This window comes from Desmodus rotundus, chromosome 2, assembly GCF_022682495.2.
Source record: "Desmodus rotundus isolate HL8 chromosome 2, HLdesRot8A.1, whole genome shotgun sequence".
Classification (NCBI taxonomy): domain Eukaryota; kingdom Metazoa; phylum Chordata; class Mammalia; order Chiroptera; family Phyllostomidae; genus Desmodus; species Desmodus rotundus.
This window is the reverse complement of record NC_071388.1, coordinates 13550602-13578262: the sequence shown is the minus strand read 5'-3', so window position 1 is coordinate 13578262 and position 27661 is coordinate 13550602. Positions and strand designations below refer to the sequence as shown.

The following is a 27661-nucleotide window of genomic DNA, read 5'->3' as shown; positions in this document are numbered from 1 at the left end:
TTTTTTAAACGGCATGTGGACCACTGCCAACCTAGGTCAGATGCTCAGGCCTATGTGTTGTGGCCACAAGTCGTCCTGCTGAAGGGTGGGTGTCGAAATGGCTGGGTGCCTGCCCCCATGTCAGGCCTCCCTTGCCCTGTGCCTAGTCTTTCCTGCTACCTCACATATTCTCCCCTGTAGAACCACATTATTCTTTGTCATCCAATAACCTAGAAACTTTTTTTTTTCAGATAAAGGGCACTTCCTAGAATATCAGAGAATTTGTCTAAGCTGGTATTTCTTATATATTCAGGGTTTTGTAGAGCCTTCGATAACTCTGACAAATCATCTAAAATATTTTCTGTTGAACTACAAGAAAGTTCAGTATGCAAAAAGAATGGTTTCCAAACTTTAATCCAATGAGTTAATCTACTAAAACACCTTCAGTTTCTGAGGCCCCTTCAAAATATGAAGAGTTGACTAATAATTATAAATTTTATATGCTTTAAACTTTAAAGAAGCTATTTGCAAGATTTCCTTTTAAACAATTGTTCCATGACCATCATTCTTAGGAAAGCAAGAAAAATGTTTAGGTAAGTTCTATTAAAACAAATTGTTAGACCTTGAAATTTCTACTTATGTTTCAGGTGGTGCGGGCTGTGATAGGAAAACACAACCTTTGGAATGGACTGGTACTAACCAAATCCATGGGAAGATATATAAACCAGATGCCCATTTTAATTTACACTGAGATGTTCAACTACTAGGGAAAGCAAATACTCACATCCACCTGGTAGTATTCTGTCTTTCTGTGGGTGTATTTATTAGCACTGAAAGACAAATTGTTATCAAAGACAGCTTGGTGAGTTTGGACACAGAGAAGGAAGAATGAGTTGGGTGATCTTCATGTTCTTGAGTTATATTGTAGAACCAGAGTCTTCTTTCTAACTGAAATGTTAGAGACTCACTAATAAGTTGTGATAACATTTCACTTTTCACGACTAGTTTCTTAATTTTCTTTCAGATACAGAATGCCCAATGGATTATATTGGGGGGGGTAATTATTTTTGTGGTTTAATTTGTTTTGGTTTTTACAGATGCTTTCCCATTATGTATATTGTTGCTGCACCTCTAGATCTCTTTTTGGTAATGATGTTGGGCTCCTTCTGCAGATGGACTACCTTTGTCATTATACCCAGTGGTTCTGGAGCTACTTTGTACTTATTTATTTATATCTCAGATACTTTTAAAGATATAATAACATAAGGATTTTTTCAAAAAAAAAAAACCCCAGCAAACATAATACACGCACACAAAATTTTGCACAAGTGTTTGACAGGAATTCTAAAGTTAATTCATATACTATGGATCTACCTACCCAAACCAGATCATAATTAAACTTTTTATTTTAAGCATGAAACAATTTCAGGACACAATTCAACTTTGCTACATCACTTACCAATGACAGTACTGGGTCAACACCTGGATGTCATCCGAAGGCAGATCCAGTCATGGATGACCTGTGGTCCAAGCTGCAGAGGTGGTTTTGCTCATGTTGAGGACAGAGGTTAGTGAACTGCAGAGTTTTATCTGCAGTTTTCAGCAAAGGCAAAAGCTGGTCTTAATCCTCGTCTCGCTTTATTCCAAGCGGAAGTCAGGGGTCATAACAATTCACCAACCTTGGTAATCTAAGGAGCAAGGAGGGCAAGTTTTGTCCTATTCCGTATAAAAGTAGAGAGCAAGCACACCTGATTCGAAATAGAGATCATTTTAACAGCAGTGATCAGACAATGTATGTTCCACTGTGGCAGTAATGTTGTCCTTTTACTTCTCTTCATTTCATTTTTACAATATTAAAAAGTGGTGATATGTGACTATATCAACTATGCATTTTTAAATGGCACCTAATTTCAAAATGGTTAAATTAACAACTTTCAGATGCTTCATATTATTCATATAATAAAATATGTATTTCTCTTCCCCTAAAACAAAGTTAAATTAAAATTCACAGTGACAAAAAAAAATCCTTGGTGATTAGCATGCTATATAAGGCAGTGAGACAGATTTGTAACCTATTTATTAATGCTTTCTAGAGGGCTCATGCTGGATTTCTCTGGCTCCATACTCTCTACCACGCTGTCTTTTTTGTAGATTATTGGTTTACATTTGAATGTATTTGGGTCACTTGTATCTGTACCTCACCAACACCATCTGTTTTGGTGTTAATTCGGTAACCACTGTCTTCCAGAAGATTCCCATTGCATATTTTCACTGGCTCTAGCCCATTATCCTTTTTCCATTGGATTTCCTTCTTTTTGTAACCTCATTGATATTTTTCAGGCATCCAATTACTTTTGTTTGGGAAAAGCAGCTGATTCCATTCACCTTTGTATTTGCTTGCCAATACTTCTATTAGATCGAAGTACATAAAATTAACTTTTTTAGGTAAGATGTTGACAGTTGAAGATGGCTCATTGATTATTTGTTATATATGTTTGGGGGAAATTTAGGAAAATTTTCTGAGACAAATGCAGGCCAAATGCTTGACACATAAGGAATTTTTATATGCTATTATTATGCATTCATTATCATTAGTATTATTTAAATCAATTCAGTGCTGTGTATAGCCTGATGTAGTATCTCAGATACTTTCTCAAGTGTGCATGCAATGCTTGAATAGCCACTTTATATTGAGACTTCTGGGGACATAATTTAACATTCTTCGATCACCCTAAACTTATTTTTAAATTATCAGATTTGTATATTTACATCTTCAGGCTACTTGTTCTATCATATTTATATCCAGTCATGTTCATAAATCCATGTTATCCTCTTTATAATAACATCCCTAAGGAGCATATCCTTAGAAATCCTTAAGAAAATAAATACAAAGAAAATGTAGAGATATAAACATATTAGGTAGTCTAAAACATCATACTGCAAATATATCAAATAGTCTAGTTTATCAACATTTCTGTTCAGATTTTCATGGACCAAATCCTCAAGCAACATCTTCTTCAAATTCCTTTTGAATTACCCCCGTCTTCTTAAGCTATGTGTATACTGTTATATATATTTTTAAATAAGTCTCAAAGTGAACAGAGAAGCAGAATAAATGATTTTCTTACTGAACTTATGATCATTTCCCTCATTTGATCACTTTCTTACCTTAGACTCATGAGGAATATTTATGTTAAGAGTTGATTTGGGCAAAAATTTCATTCAAAGGATAAAAAAATTTGAGAGCCAAACTGAAGGCTTTGCTAAATTAATTGTGGACTTATATTTTTTACTTGAAAGTTCAAGGATTGCTTCTGTTAATGAAGCATTGTCAGAGTATGGGTGGCTTTGGTAGCACATTTGTCATTGCCATAACTCATTCTCACTTGGAACAAGCGTGGCATCCATCACATTTTGATGGTGCTCTAGCATACTGTGTCAGAACAGAAGGGAGGCAGTGATTGACAAAATGTTTACATGACAGATATATTCTCCATATAAATACACATCTGATGAACTTGAAAATTAGCTTTCTGTTTGAAACACTGGTGTATATTTTAAAAGACCAACTTTGCAGAAAGGTCATTTTCCACTGCTCATTTCAGCTATAAAGAGAATAGTAACATAAAGCTCACATACCAAAACAAAATGATTTACTTTATTCGGCCATTTCAAACAACGGATGGCAGGAAATAGCAGGAAACTTAAGGCCCGGCCACTTAAATTTCAATAACATGCAAGGAGTGATTTTTTTTTTCATTTGGAGGCAAAGCCAAACTTTTTTGTCTAATACAAATATCTCTTGATACTTTTTACTTAATCTTAGATATTACTTTTTGTTTACCACTTTAAGGATGATGATTTATTTTTAACTATCTTGGTCTTCACCCACACAATTTAAACTATATTTCCAAGTCACCTGATCTTTAATGTCCAGTCCTAATTTCTCTGCTGCTTCTTCCTGTTTTCCCACTAGGCTTCCCAATGGACGGCCCACTCCCTTCTGCTTTCTGATGGGCCATGCCTCTCTCATAACCAGCAGGCTAGTCTGGGCTTTCACATGTAGCATCTAGGCAGGAAGCAAGCAGACGCTTGCAAGTTCTCCTGAAGCTTAAGCTTGGAACTGGCTCAGTTCTGCCACATATTTTTGGCCAAAGCAAGTCACAAGCCTACCCTAGATCCAAGGAAAAGCAAACTAGATTCCACTGCTCGATGGAAGGAGTCACAGCACATTGCAAAGCATACCATACAATAAGAAGAAAAGAATTGGGAACATTTTTGCAATCATCCAAACACATCTCTCTTTATTCCAAACACATTTCCTCTACAATGTGTTTACAATGCCCTTACCCCTATAAAATAAAATGGGCCTTGTTGACTAACTTATAACAGAGAAAGCTAGGCTAGAAACCAAGATCAAGTGATAAAGCCAAAAGGCAAAAGACAGGTTGTCACACTGTCATTTTATTATATATGTGTCAAAAATTTCAAAATAAACCCTCTGCACGCTACCAGCTTTGAAGCGAATCCCTACATTTGTGATTGTTTGGCACATGAACCGGGCCTTAGGAAGATTTTAGAAAAATAATGCCTAGATATTTTTAATCGAGGGCAGTTTTTATTTTGTAAAATATCAGCCAATAGAATTGAACATAAAAAGGAAGCGTAACATAGAGGGGATGATATGTATGGATCTTGACACCAGACGGACCTGAATTCAGATTTCGCTTCTGCAACTTACTGCCTTGTGGCTTTGGCAGAATTGATTGGCACTGCAACCTCACTTGTCACCCACCTCACTCGCAGACTCATTGTGAGAGTTTCACGTAGTATTGCGTGCAGAGTGCATATGCACACCACATATCAATCAAATTTCCCTTTTCCTATCGTATCAGTTCACACCATGACAGATGTGAGGTGAAGAGGGCAGGGAGAAACTCAGGGGGATTTTGAGTCCAGAGCTCTTCAACCTACGAGAGATTCTTGGGCCCACATTTAAACTCCTGGAGAAAATATGACTCAATTCATTAAAAATAAAATTTGAAAATTAACAGTCTTCATTGAGAGTGCCAACCTCACATTTAACACATTGTATTAAATACTATACCATCTCCAAACATGTTTTCATGTATGAATTTCATGTATGAATTTGATTCCAAACTAGCTTCTTTAATCTGCCGTTAAGAGGAACATATCAAAAGAAATCGAGCACCTCGAAGAAATCGCTGTGGTAAATGAACAGTTTGCACTTCTGCTTTCATTACACTCCAAACCCATTAGCCATAGACTCCTGAACCCCTTGATAAACCATAACAAAAACACTGATAACACAACACAGGTGTCGAAAATAAGAAACAAAGAGACAATGCTTTCGTGTTTCCGGAAGATGTTTTGCTGCAAGGGAGAAAAAAAACAATCCCTAGACCTTTAAAAAAAAGTTTGCTTGCGTCTCCACAACACACAAATTAAAAACAAGTCATTGTTTTAGAAAACCGCAAGGCATCTTTTGCCATTTCTTAGAGATCTCAACCACCCATGTCCCTGGAGTCAAAGTTAATATTGTGTTGTTCATGGGCATTTTGAGGTGGTTATATACTTCTATTCTGTAAGATTCTTTCATTTACTTCAAAGAATTCATTTGTACATTGTCTACCTCCTTTGCCAAGGTTAGCGATTCACTCTGGTGCCTTTTCGCTGTGGGCAGAGAAACATGCATCCCTGGGGAAATTGAGGTTTGGGGCTGTAGTTTTCAGGTGGTGGTCCCAGAGGGAAAACTGCCTGGAAAGGATCAACAGTCTTTAATTCTATCAAGAGTTTAATCTTGTAATGAAGCCTGAAAATTCCATTTTTGTTAATAGAAAGAGAACCAGCATGAAATGTAGTTCACAAACCATTTCCACTGGCAGTTAACACAGCCACTGTGAGTCATCACAGGCTCAGCATAATAAAATTGATTTAATTATATTGAAGAGAAGGGGGAAGGGATGGACTGAGCCAGCCAAATGCAATCAAGATGCCCAACTCCAAATCGTGATGCTGGTGGAGAAGCGAGACTCCTTCAGGGTCAAACTGAGATGTTCATCTTTGACTCTGGCCCTCTCAGGCACCCTGACCCAGAGGAATGCCAGTTTTACTGAAAAACAGCTCTCCCTGCTAGATGTCTTATCCATTTTTCTTTTGACTTCTCTGGAACAGAACCTCAGTTGTACTAACATGAAAAGCAGTAGGTGGCATGCTCATTCCTTTGGGTCACTCCTTAGTGGCTCTGGATATTTATTGTTGTGAATTAATCTAAAGTGTCCTCCACTTTAAAGCTAAAGGGAGCAAGTACTTTGAACAAGCTGCACCTGTTTTCCCTAGGGAATCACACTGTTATCAAAATTGTTTTAGAAAATAATATATCTACATATATCATATATATAACATGTGTATATGTATATGTGTACCTGTGCATATATCATGTGTCATTAAATACATATTATATGCCATAATAAACATATTTGCATATATACATACATTACTTACATATAGCTGTTATGAAATTATTATAACACTATTATATTAAAATACAACATGTATTATATGTGTGTATAATACATATATGTGTGTACAATATATGCATAACCATTATACATGTATATATGTTTTATATAAATCAGCTGTAGGTAAATACATGTAACACACACAAACATGTGTGTGTAAGCTATGAGTGAATAATAGGTTATACTTCAAATAGAAAGGCAGAATGGCAAAGACCAGATTAGAGTGAGGAGGCCTAAAACTCTTTGCATTTGAGCTACCATGACAAATAGCTTACATCCTTTTATAAAGCTTTCTGAGTGGCCTTTCTCTACCTAAAGATATCTCACTAATAAAATTAAAGGATTGGCTGAGATCACTGACAAAGCACCTCTTAGAAATAAAGTTCTGTTTCAAGGTCATTCACCAGGAATCTGAAAGGTACCTAATGCCATGGCCACTATAATCCTAAGCAAAGCCTACATTTTTGTTATATTTTAAAAATGTAGTTTATAAACACAAATAAGGCAACAGGCAAAAATATATGACCATATCCAATATTCCATTCAAGAACCCTGCAGCAATGTGTTTCATAAAAAATTTCATTTTCACAAAAATATACTGCAAAAATATTGCACTTGGAGTTCATACTTTTTCTCATTCTTTATGTGTATTAGAATCAGAGAAGACACATGAAAATTGATCAGTATTCTTTTCATCTTTCTCCAGTTTCTATATTTTTATTTTTTTTCCTTACTTGCTGATGTCCCATGTGAATATAATTATTACTACCTTACCCTTAGACTTCCATGGAATTTATGAACTGTTGCAATAGCCAATCATAAATTTGTAGTTATAGTCTAGAGTCCTATCAGGCTTATAATTATTTTAGTGCAGAATCTGCTTGCCCAGGAAGTACTTTCATTATTTGGGGAGCTGAAGAAGCCATTGGTTATGCAGAGCCTGTTTTGTCCCTGCGCTTTCCTTCTTGGCCACTGCTTGTAGTAAACATCCTTTTTGCTCCATTTTAATAGAGCTGCCTGCAGAAGGTCATTTATTAGGTAATCACTTGTCTGTGAAAAACCTTAATTACTCTGTATTTGTCAACAGGAGGAAAATAGCATTGCATTTGAATGCTGTATGAGGGGCAAACCAGATGCAGATGAAGAAATCAGAAGATTTTATTTTTTTAATTGTCAGATAAATAAATTTGTTAAGTGCTCCTACACTTTGAGGGTTAAAAGGAAAAGATACACTATCAGCTATAGTGAAGATAAAAAGCATATAGTTTAGGGTGTTATCAGTTTGGAGTTGAAGCAAAATAAAAATAATTTATGAATGCCGCAGGGATATATTTTTCCTGTGGAATCTTACTGCCCCCTGCTGATCTTCAAAGAAAATGTTTTACATTCATCATGGTCCCTGCTTTTCTTCTAGATAGGTATTTTTCTATCACAGTATTTCTTTTTCAGAGAATAGAGAATCTTTTATATGTAAGATTCTGTCTCAGCAGTACTGTCATATGTCAGTATCTGTGGCTTCTCACGGAAAAAAGTGATGAATAAAAATGCAAACCGGAGGGGCCCCCCCAAAACAGAATTTATTTATTAAAAAATTGTGTATTTATTCTTACATGTTTATACTTTAGTCACCTTCAAAGTACTCTTTTTTCACTGTTCAAAACAGTTTTTGAACTCGATTTTGATGCCTTTCAGTGCTTCTGCTTTTTTTGTTGTTGTTTCACCCCTTCCATATTGACAAAACATTTCCCTTTGAGGCCTTCTTTCATCAGGGAAACAAAATAAAAGTTGCTCAGGGTGAGATTGGGTAAATAGGGCGGTGGGGAAAAAGGGTTATGCCATTTTTGGTCAAAAACTGCTGAACACTCAGCGCAGTGTGGGCAGGTGGGCTCCTAAATCACCCATCATGAAAGAGACAAGTAAGTGGGAAGTCTTCAGAAGAATTCATTGAAGCTGAGCGCAGCCTCTCACAACATCACCTGGTGCCCTGATACAGGTGGCTTCCTAGAACACTTACCTAGCGGGGGAAGCTTGGACTACAAGGAGCCCGCTCTCCAGAAGGAGCCCACCCTCCAGAAGATAATTCTGGGTTTCTGGGGGAGGGCAGCCCCTCGTATTCATGTGTTAAAACATAGAGGAAAGAGAATTTTAAATTACTACCTGATATCATAACTGAACCGATTGAACTTGTTAGTTTGAAAGAAAGCTAGAGTGATCAGTACTTGGGAAAGAAGACCTTGACAAAAGTGAAAATGCACAATGAAATTATCAGCGACTAAAACCACAGTTCCGTTTCTGTGTTCGATGCGTGTTGAGACAGATTGTTTATGTTCCCAGTTCCTAACCGGACACAGACACATTAGATGTTAAGATACAATGTGTTGCCAGAGGCCGCCCATTATTAATAATATATTTTTCCATATTTCAGTCTTCTCTTGTACATTATCTGAGAGAAATATTACTATTCCCAGCTGAAAGGTAAAGGAAATGTGACTCATAAAAATAAAGTAAGTTATTTTTTTAAGTTGTACAACCATATAATGGCAGAGAAGCCTCTTAGATGAATTTTAGAACAAATAAAGTATAGATATATTTTCTACACTTATTCCTCACTCCACTCCAAGTCATTTCGAAGCAGATCACAGACATTTGTAAATATTTCAGTATTTCTCTCTAAGAATAAGATCTCTGTTTAGAAAAGTATTTTAAAATCTAACAGAAGCAAGATATTTAACGACATTGTCAACATTCAGGCTCTGGGTATTACACATGCCACATTTTCGTTATTCTGCTACTTTAACTGGTGGGGTCTTGAAGAATGTTCCTAGAGACGGGAAACAACCCAACAGTGAGTGTACTTTTCAAGTGAAAACCAACCAATCCAGAGCCTGTGTGCCTCCACCCATTGCCTTTAGGAGCTGACACACTCTGGGCCACTACCCCCTTGCCCTAATCACCCCAGGGCCTGCTACCAGGCAGCAAGGGACAGCCCTAGGCCCACAGCTCATAAAACTGTTCAAACTAACCAATTCTAAGCCTGCTTGCCCGGCCTTGTCATTTTTTTCCTTGGAAACCACAACAGAGACTCTTGCCCACACTTCCCTCTCCCTCTGGCTCCTAACCAACCCCAGTTCACTGATGTGTCCCCCTTCCCACGTGTGCATGCTCCAGGCTCCCAGGGTCTGCAGTGTAACAAACTATCTTTTCTAGGTCTAACTTTTTAATTAAATGTATTGGGGTATCTTTTAAATGTCAATTGTTTACTGATCTATGGGCCTTACTCTACCTAAATACTAATAAAACCCATTAAAATACCCCGTTACACCAGAGCAAGTGCACAGTCTCTTTCCATCAGACTTCGATGAGAATTTAAAATTGGCCTTAATCATAGAAACGCCGAGTGATGAGGTCAGTGAAGCACAAAGCGCTTTTCATAAGTAGGATGAGGCTTCCTCATTAAATGAAAGTGAGGCGTGCCAGTTCTTCCACATCATTAAATGCGTTCATTGACATTCTTGGGTGTCAAAGAGTCATTTCCCAAAACCATCAACTCCCACACAATTCCTGAGCCGTGCCGTCACCCAAGAAGACCCCCCCCAATAAAGAGGTCAGACTTTAATAACATTGCAAAGGTTTTGAAGATAAAAGATATACCATGAAATCAGTCAGGCTCGAGTGTTGCAAGAAAAAATGTAAGAAGCGAGTAAATTAACGGTCCAATTTTCCATCTGGCTGAGAAAATGATTTGCTTCAGTAGGGTTTTGGTATCTAACATCAGTGTTCCCATTACCAAGGGGAAGAGGTCACCATACAAGTCTTCTATCTGCATTATCTCATTTAATATTCACCACTCCATTATCAAGTAGGCTCACATTATCCTCATTTTATAAATGTGGACGTTATGACTCAGGAAGGCTAAGGAACGCGCCTGCCATGTTTCAAAACCTGTTCTGAGTATACACATCATGTTCTTCCCATGAAGTCCCCAACGTAGCTACATAAGTCTCTAACACTTCAGCCAAACTTGTTATAGAAGGTAAAATAATTCCTGTATTTCAAGTAAATACTTGCAATGGTATGACATTCTATTTTTAGCAACAAATTTGAGTGAAGTTACAGGTGGTTTTTTAACACATGACTCAAATTTAATGTTCAGCACATATCCAGCTTAATGCCAGCAGACAACAGCTGTCTGCAATGTCGCGATGTCATATTCTTTCTACACCCCCACATACCACTAACGCAGTGTCTCCATGTGCTGGGTCATATCGCTCAGCCCAGATAGTCTATTCCAGTACCACGATCCGGTCCAGCACAGGGACACCTTCATCCAGAAGGAGTTAGCCACAGTTAAGGTGGGGAAGAACACCTAGTGAAATTTGGATTTCAGTAAATAGCAAAGAAGGTTTAGCATAAAGATGCCCCATGCAATCCTTGGGACATACTTATACAAAAAAAGTGTTCATTATTTATCCGAAATGCAAAGTTAATTATGTTTCCTACTGAAACTATCTTTATCTAAAACACAAAGTTAACTATATGCTATAGTGAAATAAAAAATGGCCTGCATTTTATTGAAAACCCTAGCCCAAAATCTTCCAAAGAACCTGAATGCCTTCTGTGGTCTCATCAAGAAATTATTCTACACTGAGGAATGAAAAGGCAAAACCCAGAACACAAGTCACCACACATTTTCTGAAGCACATAATTAATAATTAATAACAATAAAGTGATTAATATTAAAAGTAAATTTGCGAGTTAAAATGCTGTGAAGCTCCTCTAGACCAGGTCTGTGGTGGACATTTCAGTCTCACGGCCTGTTCTGGGTGGAACAGCCATCGCTGAGAGGGCCCAGACCCGCACACGCTCTAAATGCAGAAAAGGCAGTGATGACATGGCTATTTGCTTTACCATCTCATTTCTCCTCTCATCGCGGCCCCTGAACCTCAGACTTGGCACTTGATGCCTTCATAACAGATGGACACGGGGATATAAGAAAGACACCATAGAAGACGGAATAAAAGGGGAATTGAGCATTATATGAAACCAGTAAGTTTCATACAATGCCATTTTTAATATATCAAAATAATTTTTATTGTGTTTATGGCTCTAACTTTAAATCACATGTCTTAATAACAAACAGTTCAGAGAATCATTATTTTGGAGAAAGCCGTATTTCTGTTGCACCGCTTGGAAGAGGCTTATATTTAATCCACTGTAATATTTCTGAATTCTCCTTGTGGGGATTTTAGCCTTTGGCATATTAGGTTTTCCTGGAGCCACTAGATATGGAAACACTTTTTTTGCTCATGTTGTTCCTGTGAGAATAATTCATTTTTAAAGAAAAATATAATTTATTTATCAGAATTCAGACCGCTATTGCTTTTATTTCTTAACTTTGAAAACTTGTAACGAAGCTCAGTGAAGGTGAAACCTTTTAACTGAAAGATGAAAATGACAACTACAGCCTCACACAGAGCATTAAAAATGGCTCTGACTTCAGTGGGTATTGGTGGCCTGGTGATGTCCCTCTGTGTATATATTTCCAGAAGAGTGAACATCATATTGTTCCACTTGCCAACATGTCATGAATTTAAAGGTGACCTCAGAAAGTACCATCAATGCTAGCTGTGAAATCGCCTTTCACTTACTGAAAGAACAATGTTACATGTTCTCTTTTGTTCAAGAACTGTTACTATTAAAGCAATTCAAATCGAAACCTGTTTTTCCTGGGCCAGTCAGGTGCTCAGAATGTCTGAAGACTCCAAAGTAGTTGAGCCAATGAAGACACTTGAAGAGCGTTCAGAGGCAAATGCCTTTTACCTGACTGTGAGAAGAAGTAGTGAAATAAAAGTATCTGAAACTGGAAAACAGATCACAGAGATTTACCCAAACACTTCAAGTTTGAGAGTGAGGTTATCATCACAAATGGTATCTAAACATGAACAGGAAGTACCACTTGGAAGGGATCACGTACTGGGACTCAAGCAACTTAACATTGTTTGCACAAAATAATCTTGAAAACTCCTCTAACTTTAAGTTTCCATGATTTCTCTGATTACCACAAAACTCTAAACATTTCAGGGTTCATTCCATATGTATTTCAGCATGATTTCAACAGATAAGAATTTTATTCATATTTGTAAGGAAATACTTTTTATAACTTTATCTTTCAAAATCACTTGTCATTTACTTTTTTTGCCCTTATAGGTATTTTACTCCAATATTTTGTTTCAGAAACTGTGTGAGTTCAGGTCTAATTAATGGAATTTTACAAGATTCAAAGTCAATAACAAGCTGTGCTATTATAATTATTTAATGTATGGCACTATTTTCCAAGTTGTATGATCCTATTTCACTGGATACGAATTACATTGATGGGAAATAAATCATCAAAAAAAACTGGATTCTTCTCATTGTGTGGACGCACAGGTCTGAGATTCCATCAAACATCTAGCTTATCCGTGCTTATACACAAAACAAAACTTCACCTTTATACTGGTAGTTGTTCACCTCATTGAGAGGAGCAGTTTTCTTCTATATTCCATGGGTCCCTGGGGGTTCCTGAGCCGCTCTCAGAGGGTGAATGACACTAAAACTACTTTAACAGTAATACTAAGATCTTATTTGCCTGCGTTACCAGATGATGAAGAGCAGTACCATGCCAGGGCACTGCTGGTACCCTAGCGTGAATCCAAGCGATGGCGCTGAGTGCGGTAGTGTTCACTGTATGTGTTAAAGTAAAAACGAATTAAAGTTGTTAAAGCCAGTGTTAGAACACTGTTAATGACACAGTAATATATATCATTATACATATACATATATGTAGATTTTAAGTCTCAACCTTTAGTTGAAGTCCTTTTAGATAACTGCATGATCGAATGAAGACCTTTGGAAATGGTAAATACCTGGGTTAATAAAAATTGTTTGGCTTTATTTTTCCTAATTTATTTATTACATGTACATCTGTTTAAATGAACCACTATAATACTGTCTCCTGTCATTTATAACATGAGATCATATGTATACAGACACATACTTACACACATACTGAGGTCTGCCCAGAAAGTATCCAGCCATGCACTTTGAAAAAGAGAGACATTTATCAAAGAAGATACAAGAAATATTGTACACAGGACAATGATGCCTCAGTCCCCTTCAAATTAGGCAACTTGAGACCTCACACAGTTCTCCCAGTGTCTCTTCCGCTGTTCAGAACACTCTGCAAAATCCTTTGTTGGATTCGTCATCAGCTGCCTTGTCATATTTTCCTGAATCTCACTGACGGTCTGAAATCTCTTCCCTTTCAAAAGTGATTTTAGTTTTAGGCAAAGCCAAAAGTTGTAGGGCACCAAATCTGGGCTATAGGGGGGCTGAGTCATCTGGGTAATTTGATGTTTTGCCAAAAACTCTGTATGAGACGTGATGTGTGAGCAGGTGCGTTGTTGTGATGAAGCTGCCAATCACCCGTTGCCCATAACCACAGCCATTTTCATTGTACTGCATCTGTCAACTCACAAAGAACATGGAGGTAGTACTTCTTAATAATTGTTTGGCTTGGAGGGTCATACTCATACGGACAACACCTTCGCAATCAAAAAAACACAGTTAACATGGTCTTGATCTTGCTGCAACTCTGCTGCACCTTCTTCAGGTGTGCAGAACCAGGCGACTTCCACTGGGACAACTGGGCCTTCGTTTCTGGACCACAGCCACAGACCACAGCTGATCTCAGTTATGATCTTCTTCAGGAAATCTGGTTCATTGGTAGTGGTTTGAATCAAGTCATTAGCAAGGCAGCCCGGTGTTCCTTCTGCTCTGATAGCAGAAACTGCGGAACAGATTTTGCCATGACATGTTTCATGCCAAGATCCTGCATTAAAATCTCGGACACAGTGTTTTTTGGAATCCCCAGATCAGCTTCTAGTTCTCACACTCTCAGTCACTGATCTTTGTTGATTGCAGACTGTACGTGTTCAACATTTTCAGGCGTTCTGCTTGTTGCAGGCTTTCCAGAATATGGATCACTTTCAACATATTCTCAACCATCTTTGAAGTATTCATGCCACACTTTTATTTCTGCTATGCTCATTGCATCATCTCTGAAAGCCTTCTGAATCATCCGAATAGTTTCCATTGAAGAATGTTCAAACTTAACACAAAATCTGATGCAGATTTGTTGCTCTACTCAGTTATTTTGGGTGTGATGGCCACACAGTACACATGCTCACTCAATGGTGTCTACCACCCACACTGACTAGTACAGTGCAGTCATCATTGTTCACACATGCATGTTCCAGTCCACCCCCCTTGGCTGCCAGGTTACATTGATGTTGTGCAAACCATTCTCATTACATTAGCAATGGCTGGACTGTTTCTGGACAGGCTATATATATATATTATATATATGTATATGGCCTAAAAACTGGGAGGATGTGGACCTACACTGATTCATTACTACGTAAAATATTATTAACTGTAAATGAACTGTTAAAAGTTAAGGATATATATTACAATCCCTAATTCAATCACTAAGAACATAGCACAAGAAATATATGTAAAATATCAATATCAGGAAAATCAAAATGGACTTGTAACATTTTTAAATAATCAAAAAAAGGCAGTAAAGAAATAACAGGGTATGAAAAACAAAAACAGAGTTGAATAAAAAATACTAATAAAGTGATAGACCCAAACCTGATCATAGATAAATTAGATTTATTGGATAACAATTAGATTTAAAGGTAAAAATTTCAAGAAAAAGTGACACTCAACTATATTCAGTCTATAAGAAATGACCTTTAAATATACAGGTAGGGTGAAAGTACATGGATGGAAGAAGATATTCCAAGGAAACTGTAACCATGAGTGGAACGCACAGCTATATTAATGCCGTATAACAGAGACTTCAAGTCTAAAGTTACCACCATGACAAAGAAGCTATTTCATAATGATAAAGAAGTGAAAGTCATCCAAAATATACTAATAAATGTGTTTACATTTTCAACATCAGATCATCAACATACAGAAGCAGAAATTAGCAGAATAAAAAGAAGAAACAGGCGACTACAATCAGAGATGAAGATTTTTAAATTCTTCCTGTAGCAATTGATAGATCAAGTACACGATAAATCAGCAAGGCCAAAGGAGATCGAATAACAGGAACTCATTGACCAGGATATTTGTAGCTAAATTTACATTTCTAACATGGAAGAGATACATCAGCGTCAAGTCTTAATGATAGTCGCATTAATTTGCAATCATTTATCCATCATTCTACATATTACAGAGCAGTTAAGGATGTGGGTTCTAACGTCTGAGGGACTTAAATAAAATTCCAGCTCTGCCTCTTCCTAGTTACACAGTCTTGGGTGTATTAGGTCACCTCCCATGATCCTTCACTTCCTCTTCTGACAATGGAGATGATAATGCTTGTCTCAGAGCATTAAGCAAGGCAGCATCAATGTGTTATAGCTGTCACTGTGTAACCATCAAAAAGAGGAGCCAAATTTACTTTGCATTTCATTAAATAAATTAATTTTGATTTGGAAAGTATAGATGAATCCAGCTTGTGATGGTCACAAGGAACCTTTTGAGACCACTCAAGTCCCTGAAGCTTTATCCTGCAAAGCTACAGAGTTAAGATCTAAAAAGTTCAAAACTTTACACCAAAGTCGAACCCCCTGCAGTTCAGGGGTCTTTGCCTGGAAATACACATGCCTGAGTGGAGTTTTCAATTTGTTTCTTTTTTGAAACTTGTACAGTTTCCCCTCCATTGCACCCAAATGTTTCTTATTTCCTTCCCCAAGTTCACAAAGAATATTGATTTTGGTCATGAGAGAGTTCCCTCTAGAAAGGTCAGAGGGCTTTATAATTTTTTTCTTCCTAATGCTGTCTGTTTTAAAATGTCATTTAAGCTGTTTGCTTTTTTAGATACCTAATAAAAAATGTATCTATAGCCAACAAGAGGGCCTAAAAAGATGACAGAAGGTGAGACCACCTGCCTCCTGATGGAAATGAAGTTGGAAAGTGGTTTTTCTTTTCTTTGGGTTGACCTTTCAATCAAGTACTTTCCAGGTTTTTAAATAACTTACTCAGAATTTTAGAATATTTTCACTAAGTGTTTTCCAAACTCACAAAATTTAGTGTAAGACTGATTTTATTTCAGGTACAATTATTCCCATTGACAATAATTGGGAAAGTCTCCCTGAATTAGATAAATTATGAGAATGTTTTTCTTCTCTAGTGGCTTCTTATTATAATAAACCCTCCAAAGAAATATATTCAGCTTCATCTCCAGGGGTGAAAAAAATAATTAAATACGTTCAGTTTTTGTCATTAAGCCTCTTATAATTTGTTCAGTGGGCAGCTGCCAGAATTTTCAGCCATCTCCACATAGGCTAAAAATATATATATACCCAATATCTTTAAGTAATCATGAATATTCTCCTATCTTCAATAAAATCACAGTACAAATTATTAAAAATAATAATAATTCACAAACTCCCAAAATAAAGGAAAAATGAAAGGAATTAAGGCCTGGAAATCAGATATCATTGTGGTAAGTAAAGCATCTGAGAGCTTTTTATGATATGTAAAAACACAGGCAATTTTTTCTTTAAATTACTGTAAAAATACTGCTTATATTCCAACACCCAACCTGTCATTCATTAGCCATTTGGGAAGTGGTGGTGTTGAGGACGGAGGCTCAGCTTCACTTACACTGGCAGACTTTGACATCTATTTAAAAGCTCCCTTGGGTTTTTCAGAACTATAAATAATTTCAAAACTATTTGCTCTTTGATTTGTTATACCTTCTAAACCCAGAGCAGCTCAACCACAATCAATGCAATGGAAGTAAATGGTGAAATGTAGATGGGCATAAGCAGAGCCTCCAAGTGCTGTGGGTAATTACAGAAACCACGTAAGTGAAGACGGTGTGCGTCCGGCTGTCATGTACTCACGATTTGCTATTGTAAAACCCTGCAGGTTATTGCCCAGATATCGCAATGACCGTTTGCCAAGTTGAGACTAAACCGCTTCTGATAGGGACTCACATAGGTTAATAAAAGGCTTAAAAGTAAAACCGTCTCTTGTAAACTGATAAGCGTGTATATTTAATTTCAGTATGGAGTACATATTCATTTATGTTCATTAGTATTAACATAGTATATTAATTTAAGAAAGTAAAGAAGAGCTATATTTTATGAATAACTTTATTAAATCTGCGTTCTTATTAAATGAAAAAGGCTGTCAAATAACCATGCTGTTTTACTTACAAAAAGCCCATCTCCCTGCACGGGTAATATATTTGGTACCATCCAAGATTTCACAGGCTAAACTGGTTAGCAGCTCACCAAGAACTGTGAGAATTATTCAAAAGCACTATAAAAGAGGAAACAAAATGATGGAGAAAGTCACAGAAGAGCATGTTGTACTTAGGGACTTTGTGTCTCAAAACTCATCAAATGGGAAAAAAAAAAGTTGCTTTTTCTCTCAGCACAATGAGAGGAATTTATCAAAAAATTCTGAAAGTAGGACACCCCACTGGTTTTACCTTATTAAACAGGGAATAAAACACAATACTTGATTAGAATTGCTTCAAGAATTCATCAAAGCTAAGGAGAAATCAAAGAACTGAAAAAAATCACAATAGTTGTATCTTCTCCCCCAAAATATAACTGGTTATAATTATGAAGTGCTGAAAGGCATCCAATAGAAATATGACTAAATCACACCAAAGTCATTGACATATTCAACTTACCTATAACCATAATCTCATGACATCGTAGTCATTGAATAGTGTATCTTTCTTGTTCTATAATAACAGGATCATTGTTGGGAAATGACTTCTGGGAATTTTAAGAGCTATGGGTGAATCACATACTCACTTTGGGTGATGTTTCTGACCAAAATTTACAACGTAAAACCCATTCCTCAGTCACAGCTTTATCAGCAGGGTTGCAAACGTTAGTTCAAGCAAGAACCAATTCGGCCTCAGTTTCTTCCTAAGGAAAGGAGGAGTTTGGAGCAGGCAACCATCACGCCTGGGCCTGGGGGTTTGTCTGAAGACTTCAGAGCAAACAGTCAGGTTATGAGCCCCAGTGGTGACCCTGACTCACTCCCACGAGCGTGGCTGCCCAGGTGCTTCCCAGCCCCACCTTGGTGAGGCTGAAGCCCTGTGTAAGGATTCCTGTCTCCCATTATTTGAACTCATCTCTGCCAGAGCAGATTTTTTATTCATCATATAATAATGCAATAAAATAAAAAGAGAAATAAAAGCTTACACTTTTCAGTTACTTTCCCCTAAGCTTGGGGTGGTAACCAGAGTATGCTCGTAAATACTTCACAAGTGGGCCTGCCTATATCATGTAATGCATATAGGCTCTGAGAGCAGAAAAGAGCTTCCCAGGAGCTGGGGGATAGGGAGAGGCCAGGAAAAGGCTACAATCTTTCAGTTATAAAATGAATAAGGTCTGAGGATCTTATGAATAACACGGAGACTATAGTTGATAACACTGAATTGTATAAATTGAAAATAAGTAAATAAATGTTTCACGAATTTATATAGGCTCTAAATTCAGACACATTTTGGAATCCCCTCTATTAACTATTACTTATGAGATATGTAACAAGAAGAATTAACTCCCCTTGCACTAGGTTTCTTAATTTGCAAAATAATGATAATGAGGGTACATAATTCGAAGCACTGCTCGAGAGCTGGATGAAAATATAAGATGCTGAAAAAAAGTCTTTGGCATATAGTAAGTGTTCAATAAATGTTACCCATTATTATTAATTCTTATAACCATTATTATAACAATGATATAGGTCAGAGTATGAATATCAATATGACTGGGAGGAAACTGGAGTTAAAAGTTTTGAAGAGGAAGTCCATGTGTTGGAAAGTTGACTGAGTAAAACAGATATTAGAATAATGGAGACACAATCAGAAAAATAAAAGAAATACAAGTATATAAATTGTATGGGTTACAATGGCCCAAGATTATTTGGATTTAAAAGAATCTGGTATAGTTCTTAGGTTCCTACTCTGAAGACAAACATACCCCTGGACTCTAGGGATAGAGGATCCAGTAGGATGTTAGCCACAAGGACCTTCCTCCCATTCAGTGCCCTCCAGAAAGTGAGGTGGAAGGGACTGGGACCACGAGTAGAGCACTGTTCTTTCCATGAATTACAGTCACAGTAATAAGAGCCACTGGAAAGTGTCAGAAGTTGGTAAGACCTTCTGGCCAAATGACTATTCTGAGAAGAAAAGAGGGTAACTGTACAAAAAAGAAAAAAAAAATAAGTTGAAGGGAATGGAAGGCAAAAACAGACAAAAATGGGGGTCGGAGTTCTCAGAGTGCCCCTGTTGCTCCACTGTTGCTTGCAGAATTGAAGAGAAGCGTGCTGCATGTGAGAGGGAGAGTTACAGTCAAAGGGTTAAATACCCAGGCACCCCTGAGTCTGTGGTGACAGGTAGCGCCCTGCCTGACGGGGTTATGGACGCTCTGTGTGCGTATCACTCCTGTCTACCTTCTTCGCTAAGGATGAACTACACAAACACAAAGCCCATCTTCCTCGAGGCCTCCCTGTCATATTTCCTAGCCCCACCCCATACAGTCTGCTTCAAATTCTGAGAGGCTTTAAGAGTATAAATGTTACAAAAGGCAAGTAGAGTAGAATAGGAAGAGAGAAATTATAACCTATCCCCTTAATATTCAACCTCCCATATACTCAGATTCCAAAAATTCATAAATGGGCCGACACGTCTGTTGAATTTGCCTGATCCTGCTGCTCTCACAATATCTCTGCTGTGTCCTGCTTCCCCTAGTTTTCGTGTCTGATTCATTGTTTTCATTTATAAACCTACTATTACCTGCTAGAAAAAAGTTATTATGCATTCACAAAGAAAATTTAGTGAAATTATATTAACTGCATGTCATATGTCAGGCTCTGGACTTGTAGCCCAAGGTCACCTGCAGTCAGAGAGCTATCAAATCTCAAGTGGGCAGCAGCCTCTGACTTCGCAGCTTCAAAGGACTTTGTAAAGTTGAACTAAAATCCACCAGAAGGAAGGGGCAGCAGTTTCCCTTTGAACAACAGGACTTCATTCAGGCTTGAGAACAGTGCTTGCCCAAACTGTCATGAACCAGGGCCAAGTGCACTCTGGGCTCCTGAGCATCATGGAGGAAACATAGAAGGTGCTATCTTACTAAAGGCATGGACACTTTCAAGTGCGGCAACAACAAAGGGTATGTGGCAAACATAGCCCCCCAAAACAAATGCATTCTAATCAGTTAGGGCAAGAGCAGACTAGCTCACCTTGCAAATGCCATTCTTGAAAACTCCAGTCCCACAATCCAGTAATGAGCTACCCAATCGACCTAAGGATAATAAGGCCTTAAATTTGTGAATTTTTTCATGGTAACTCATTTTCCCAATTCTCAATTCTCTTTCTTTGAGATGACATTTGAGTAATGCAGCTTTTCTTAAAAGTCCCAGCTCATGATTTTCTTATGTAATTCTCAGTCCAACTTGAAATTTAAAAATATATAACAACCAAAGAAATGGACCACTTATGATCATCCCAATTCAAGGTAGTTAGTTACCTTGCAATGTGCTTCATGCTGGATTTGACTTCAATAAAACAAGACCACAAGAAGATATATTTATTATATAAGCAGAAAAAATAAGGTCATATGACCTTTTGAAAAGTATAATTATGCTAATTAGGAGAGCAAAAGGATCTTCTCTGCATGCTCCTTTCCAAGACAAAGGTTTTATTTATTTGCATCTACAAACTCGAAGGGCTTATTTCAAGCTGACCTCTATTTTGGTCCAATATTCTTTTCAACCTCACTGTGATGTTTTAAACAATAAATATGTTTTGACAACTATCCTGTGTTTAGTGTCACTAAGAAACAGATTAGGAGTTGCTGAGCCCTGGCCAGTGTAGTTGGAGTGTTGTCCCATAAACTGGAAGGTCACAGGTTCAATTCCTGGTCAGGGCACATGCTTAGGGTGCAGGTTCAGTCCCTGGCTGAGAGGCAACCAGTCAATGTTTCTCTCCCTCCCTCTCTCCCTTCCTTCCCCTTTCTGTAAAATCAATGAACATGTCCTTGGGTGAGGAAAAAATATATAAATAATAAATAAATAAATAAATTTTAACAAAGAGTTGCTGAAATCTTGGATGAAGGTCATGTTCACTACAAAAATGGCCAGCTACTAGGTGAAGAGTGATGTACTCCAGGCATGCATTTAGAGCTCTCAACATGATGAATAGTTAAGACAGGTGTTGGACAACTTTATATCTACCATGGAGTAGGTAAACACCTATTGACTGGGAATCTGACTTTGAAATAGCACAAAAACACAACCCTGGTAAGAAGAATAGTTTGGGAAGCTTAGGAAGCAAAAATCAATAAAATAGAATGATTATAAAGATAAAATGTTTTATCTCTCACTGCCAAACAAAAACAAATTTTTAAATTGGGAGAGAGAGTGTCAAGGTGAGGATTTCTGAGAGTTAAGTCGTTAAGGTAGCCTGTATCTCTTCTCCACACATTACTTTTTGTAAAACCAAGCACAGTGGGTGTGAGTGAGAAATGCGCCCAGTTTGGAAAGCAAGAGCACCAGCAGACAGGTTGTTCCCCGAGGAATTGTACACAAAAAGAAATTGTGGAACAATATCTTTGTGAATGTTTAAAACATATTCTTTCCCATTCTCCTCTCCCCATTCCTAGTGCCTCCCACTCCCACCTCTCATGCCAACATCTTTATCAGCTTTTGTTTCCATTTTGTGTAACAAAGGCCAGGAAAGAATAGTGGAACGGACTACGTAATGCAAAAAATGTCCATTTTTGACCAAAGGTGACATTCCTTTCCACACTTCAACTGGATCTGATTCAAAAAGCAAGAGAAGGCAAAGAAATAAGCTTAATTGAAATATAAAATGAGGAAAGGATATAAATTGTACCTATTCTTTTCAACAAGAGCTAAATGTGCATATTTAGAATTTATTTTTTAATCCAAAGAGCTAGCGTTTCAGCAAACAAGCCGTTGCTGTTTTTGCCTAACCATCAAGAAAAGCAATGCAGAACAGAAGTTGCTTTCTGTGTGAAATACGGTCAACTGGAAAATGTTTACAGTCCAAAGGCGTATTCTGGAACTTCCATTATATAGATTTACTTACCCTGCAGTTAAGAATTCTACATCCTCCCCTCTCCTCTGCTACTAACATTGACTCAGAATTTACATCACTCACCTATTCCCCTGTTTACAAGTTAGTCATCCTTTAAAGCTTCATTAACTCTGCCAGGACAGACAAAGACATAGTGTTGTTCCTGTGAATTTCTTAAGAGGCTGTGTAAGTTAGGAGTGAGATTTCTCACATGGGCATAAAGAATACCTGTGTTTGTGCTTTAGTTCTATCTGTATAGCTGTATGGCCTTCGACATACCTGTCCCTCAGGTCTGCATCGGTACAATTAGGAAGATTGTTATAAGGACCTAATTATACAAAGGTTGTTTTTAAATTAGTGAACTGCATCTACACGCCAAGAACTATTCTAACCTCTGAAAAACACAGTGATCAAAAAGATACATAGTCTTCTATGTATCATAGCCCTTTACACTCAAATTCTAATGAAGAAAGAAGTAAACAAGAGAATTATCATATGATATTTGTTAGGTTTTTTCAAAAAAGAAATGACGTGTGCAAAAGTAACTGGTGACGGAGGGGCCAGCAGGTGGCATGACTAAAGAAGGCTCTAAAGGGAGACAACCGTGGGGACCTCACATAAACACACTGAGGAAGCCAGTCTGGTCGAGACTCCAGAAGAGAGTCTTTGTAGCATGCAGGTCAGAAAGTGGAATGACCCTAGGGCTTGTGGGAGCTTAACATTTAGGAAAAAATGCAGATGGGAGCAAAGTAATTGATAAAGCAAATAGTAGGTGAGGTCATTCAAAATCTGTGTATGAGCAATATGTACTGGGCTGGAAGTGAACCCAGCTTGGGCAGTGTAGACTGGGCTGGAAGTGAACCGGGCATGGGGGCTAGGACTACGTAGGTGCCTTCCATTTACCTCTTTAAATTCCCTCTTCATCTTTCTCTATCCTGTTTTGTGCTCAGGAGTCTGGCTTCTACTCCAATAAGAGTCCTTTTCATGTGGGTCTGGCACTAGCAGGAGCTCAGATGGCCACAGGAAGGAGAGGTAGAGGTGTCATCCTCCCCACTGCTTCCCTGGCGGGTGGCTGTGCTCTGCCGTGAGAGCCACAGCTTCCCCTAGCTGTCCCTCTCTGTACCGCTACTCTCTCTAAACTTCCGTAACCCACTCCATCTCCATGGGCCTTCAGGCCTTGGGTGGCAACAGCCTCCTTCCTTTGCTAGCTCCACAGTTTCGTTCTCTGAGGTACAGTATGAATGGTTTTCAAATAAAACTGCCTACAGATGTGTAGATAGTGCCTTTACTAAAGTCTCCTCAAATTACCCAGAATAAATGTGCCATAAGTGAATCTTGCCAGGACCCCGACAGATGTGTGCAAAGGATTAAGGATCCAGGGTTTAATTCTAAAGGATATAATACATGTAAAATGACTCACAGTGTATACAGTAAGCATTTTGTATATGCTGATCTTCATTATGATTATCCCATTTAGGAAAAATGACTGAGTACGGCCACATCAGGACATTTGCGTGCTGCACGGAGAGGATCACAGCTGCACTGAATCACCCTCTTTTGGCCAGAGTCCGACAGCGGCCAGGTCAAGAGGGGTTTTGTGATAATGAGACAGCACAACCTGAGTACAGAGGGGTGGCAAAAGTAGGTTAATAATGATAATAAATAATACGAGAATTAATAAATAACTAATAATACAAGAATGAACTCTGCTTTGTGTACTCACAACCGTAAACCTGCTCTTGCCGACCCCTGAATATTCAAATGAAACGTTCGACTCTGCTTCACGCTGGCCACCTGAAGACGCAGAATCACGGACTGCAAATACACGGGTGACATTAATCAAAGCACTCTGAGTAGGTTAAGAAAAGGTGTAGTTCTGTGTTAAAAATGTGAGATGATTAAGGGAACATAACAGTGTAAAGTAATTAGTTTTGGTCTCATAAGTCACCCCTAGATAAACTATATCAACAGTAAAGAAGCATCAATTAACTGAAAAATTGGATGGCATTCACAAAAAAGACAGGTAAAATGGTTGAATTTATTGCACCGAACGCATGGCTTGTAATAAAGGATTAAATTCTTATTTCTTCTCCTAAAAAAAGGATATATTGAAATTTGTCAGACAAAACATCAGCTCTGAATATATACTGATCTTTTGATAATTATATCATGTCTCTCCCAAGACGACTTAGATGTAATTTTTGTTTCTTTCATTGTAAGATATGAATAAGAAGGCGTTTAATCAAAGTTTAGGTTTTATATAAACACAGTTTATATGTGTATACTATTCTCTAAGGCTCTAGCAATTTCTCATAGAATTGCCTCCAAGATTATGAGTTCATGTTCGTACAGGCTAAATGCACCAAAGGTTTGAGAAGGAGTCTGGTGATTTTGATCAATAGAAACAATCAACACTCAGATGCTTATTTAGAGTCTCACTCTTCATATTATATGAGTTTTGGTCATTCAATGTTAGTTATTTCACAAAATCATCAGCTAATGAAGTGGAAGTTAACAATTTTCCATGGAATTGTCCATAAGTAGAAAAAACTTTAATGATCAGCAAATTGGATTATTTAGTCTGAACTAAACATGGTGCAAAGCATAAAGTTTAAAATCATGTGGTAGAATTGAACTGTGTATAATTTTTTACAAAGACCCCAAATTCAAGCCCTGTCATTCTTCCTACTTACTTTAAGAGAAGAGTATTTTTGTTTGTAAAATAAAAGTTACCACTGGCGCCCAATTCAGTGAAGGTGGTGAACAAGGTCATTGGTACGCATCAAATGCTAAGCCTCAGAAGAGATCTTCCAGGGGAAGAAGTGAAGCTGGTTGAGGCTGTGTTGAGAAAAGAGACAAGATTTAAATAATACTCTTAATCCAGAGGTTCAAATATGTGAAGACACAGTCTTTCCAATAAATTACTTTGTTTTTATTGCACCAAAAGGAATATTGATTGAAGTTATGGAGAACTTTCAAAAAATTTTCTTATTTCTACCAGAACCTGTTCAAATAGCCCCTGTTTCTCAAATTTCCTTCTTTAGGCTAATAACTGACTGATCTTCACTCTCAGTCCTGTAATTTCCTCATTATTTATGCAATCACTGATCCAACATAAGAAATTGATAGAATGTGTGCTAAGTACTAGAAATAACTCTAAATAAAAGCATATGATAGCTTATTAGACAGACATGATTTTTGCCATGAAGAGTGTTGGGTTAATAACCTCTAATTATAAGGTATTAATTTAATATTCAAAAGTGAAACAACATGATATGTATTTTATAGTTACATCAAGATTCTACAGAAAAGAGGAAGAAAACGAAGCATCACATTTGCCATACTGTTATTTATGCTGGAATTTATAATAAGTGTAAGAAAGACTATTAAAAACAAAAAAGGACAGAGAATGCTATGACCTGTTGTAAAATTCATCTCACCTAGAACGTGAACTCAATCGTGGCGCTGCAGTGTGGGGCGGGAGGCTTCATTTACACCAACGGGATTTGACACGGGTATTTTTTCTGAGCAAGGGCAGTAGTGTCCGTGCATTGCTCACAGCATGTGAGCGTGATAAGCACACACCTTGTCTCTGCTAAAATGGACTAAATGCAAACACTTAGCATTCTTTTCCAAACACTTTCCAAAGTTGTACTTGCATTCCTTAAGTTTTAAAAATCGACTTCATTTCCATTGCACTTATGGCCCTTAGGGTTCATCTTTCAGCAAATGACCATCCTTAATGACCCACTTTAAAAGGAAAGAAAAAGGAAAACTTACCTAAAATTCTCGAAGGACAAAAGCAAGGATACTTCTAAAGTAAGCTCCCACACGGCTCTGTGGTGTTCTTAATACTCACAGATCTCATAAGTGTATGGACTTAACTGTGCTTTAATCTGCTTAAGATCTGGTACCCACATCTTCCACTACTCCTTTTGATAAACAAAATAAGCTTAAGGAGACAGTGTTGTCCCTGAGATTGTAAATTACGAAGTTACTAATCTAAAGAGGAGACATGACATTGGCAGAGACTATCAGGAAAGAGAAATAATAAAAGTTTCAAATCTCCATTCCAGATGAGGACACCATGAGGTAGGGGTTGGGGAGAATGAAAACAGCAGCTAGAGATCTGGCCTGGATCCAGCCCCAGCCAGCAGAGGGCGCCCTGGGACACAGCCCTCTGCCCTCTCTTAAACCCATTTTTCCCTCCCGCAAGAGTGCTCACCACAGTCCTGCCTCTAATCCGCACAGTGTTTTCAATCAGATTAATATCTGTTGAGTGAATATGTTTTCTATACTGGGACAGGTCGTTCCCATTGGCAAAAACAAAATCACACTATTTACATTAAAGTATATATATATAAAATAGCTGCTATAAATAGCAGTGCAATTATTTTTAAATAAATTTAGCACTTTAACAAATCAACATTTTATCTTAAAAATTATATTTTATTTTGAAAATCACATTAAATTGTTATATTTAAAATAATTGAGTCAACTTAAAACCAAAACATCATAATGCTGTATATTTACAGGGGTGTCCAACCTTTTGGCGTCTCTGGACCACACTGGAAAAAGAAGAGTTGTCTTGGGCCACACATTAAATATATTGTGAAACATAATCACAAAAAAATCTCATAATGTTTTAAGTAATTTTATGGTTTTGTGTTGGGCCACATTCACAGCCATCCTGGGCTGCATGCGGCCCATGGCCGCAGGTTGGACACCCTTGCTAGAATTTGTTGTTCACAATTTTTTATTGTCCTGTGTGTACATCATTCCAAACTTTTAAAAAAATCAAGAGAAACAAGGTTTACCAGTTCCTTTGTAAAACCTGGGGTTTTCTGGGGCAACTGAAATCAATTTAAATAGGAAATAAGTAAATAGTATACTGAAATAGGAAAAAGCCCAGAAAGCTGTGGAAATTCAGTGCTGAAACAAAATCCCTTCCTTCTAT

General features: G+C 37.6%; 1 long non-coding RNA gene across 3 annotated transcripts; it reads right to left on the bottom strand.

Moving 5' to 3' along the window:
- Window positions 1-1441: 1441 nt before the first annotated feature.
- LOC123479922 (uncharacterized) lies at window positions 1442-26595 on the bottom strand. Of its 3 annotated transcripts, none has more exons than XR_006655741.2 (6): window positions 26485-26595; window positions 25398-25542; window positions 24428-24519; window positions 24125-24322; window positions 17798-17903; window positions 1442-1667 (listed from the first exon to the last, which is right to left on the bottom strand). It is a non-coding gene; the product is annotated as an uncharacterized lncRNA (long non-coding RNA). The 3 variants fall into 3 exon arrangements; XR_006655743.2 differs by lacking the exon at window positions 1442-1667 and adding an exon at window positions 15611-15998; XR_006655742.2 differs by lacking the exon at window positions 1442-1667 and having other exon boundaries at window positions 17729-17903.
- Window positions 26596-27661: the final 1066 nt, after the last annotated feature.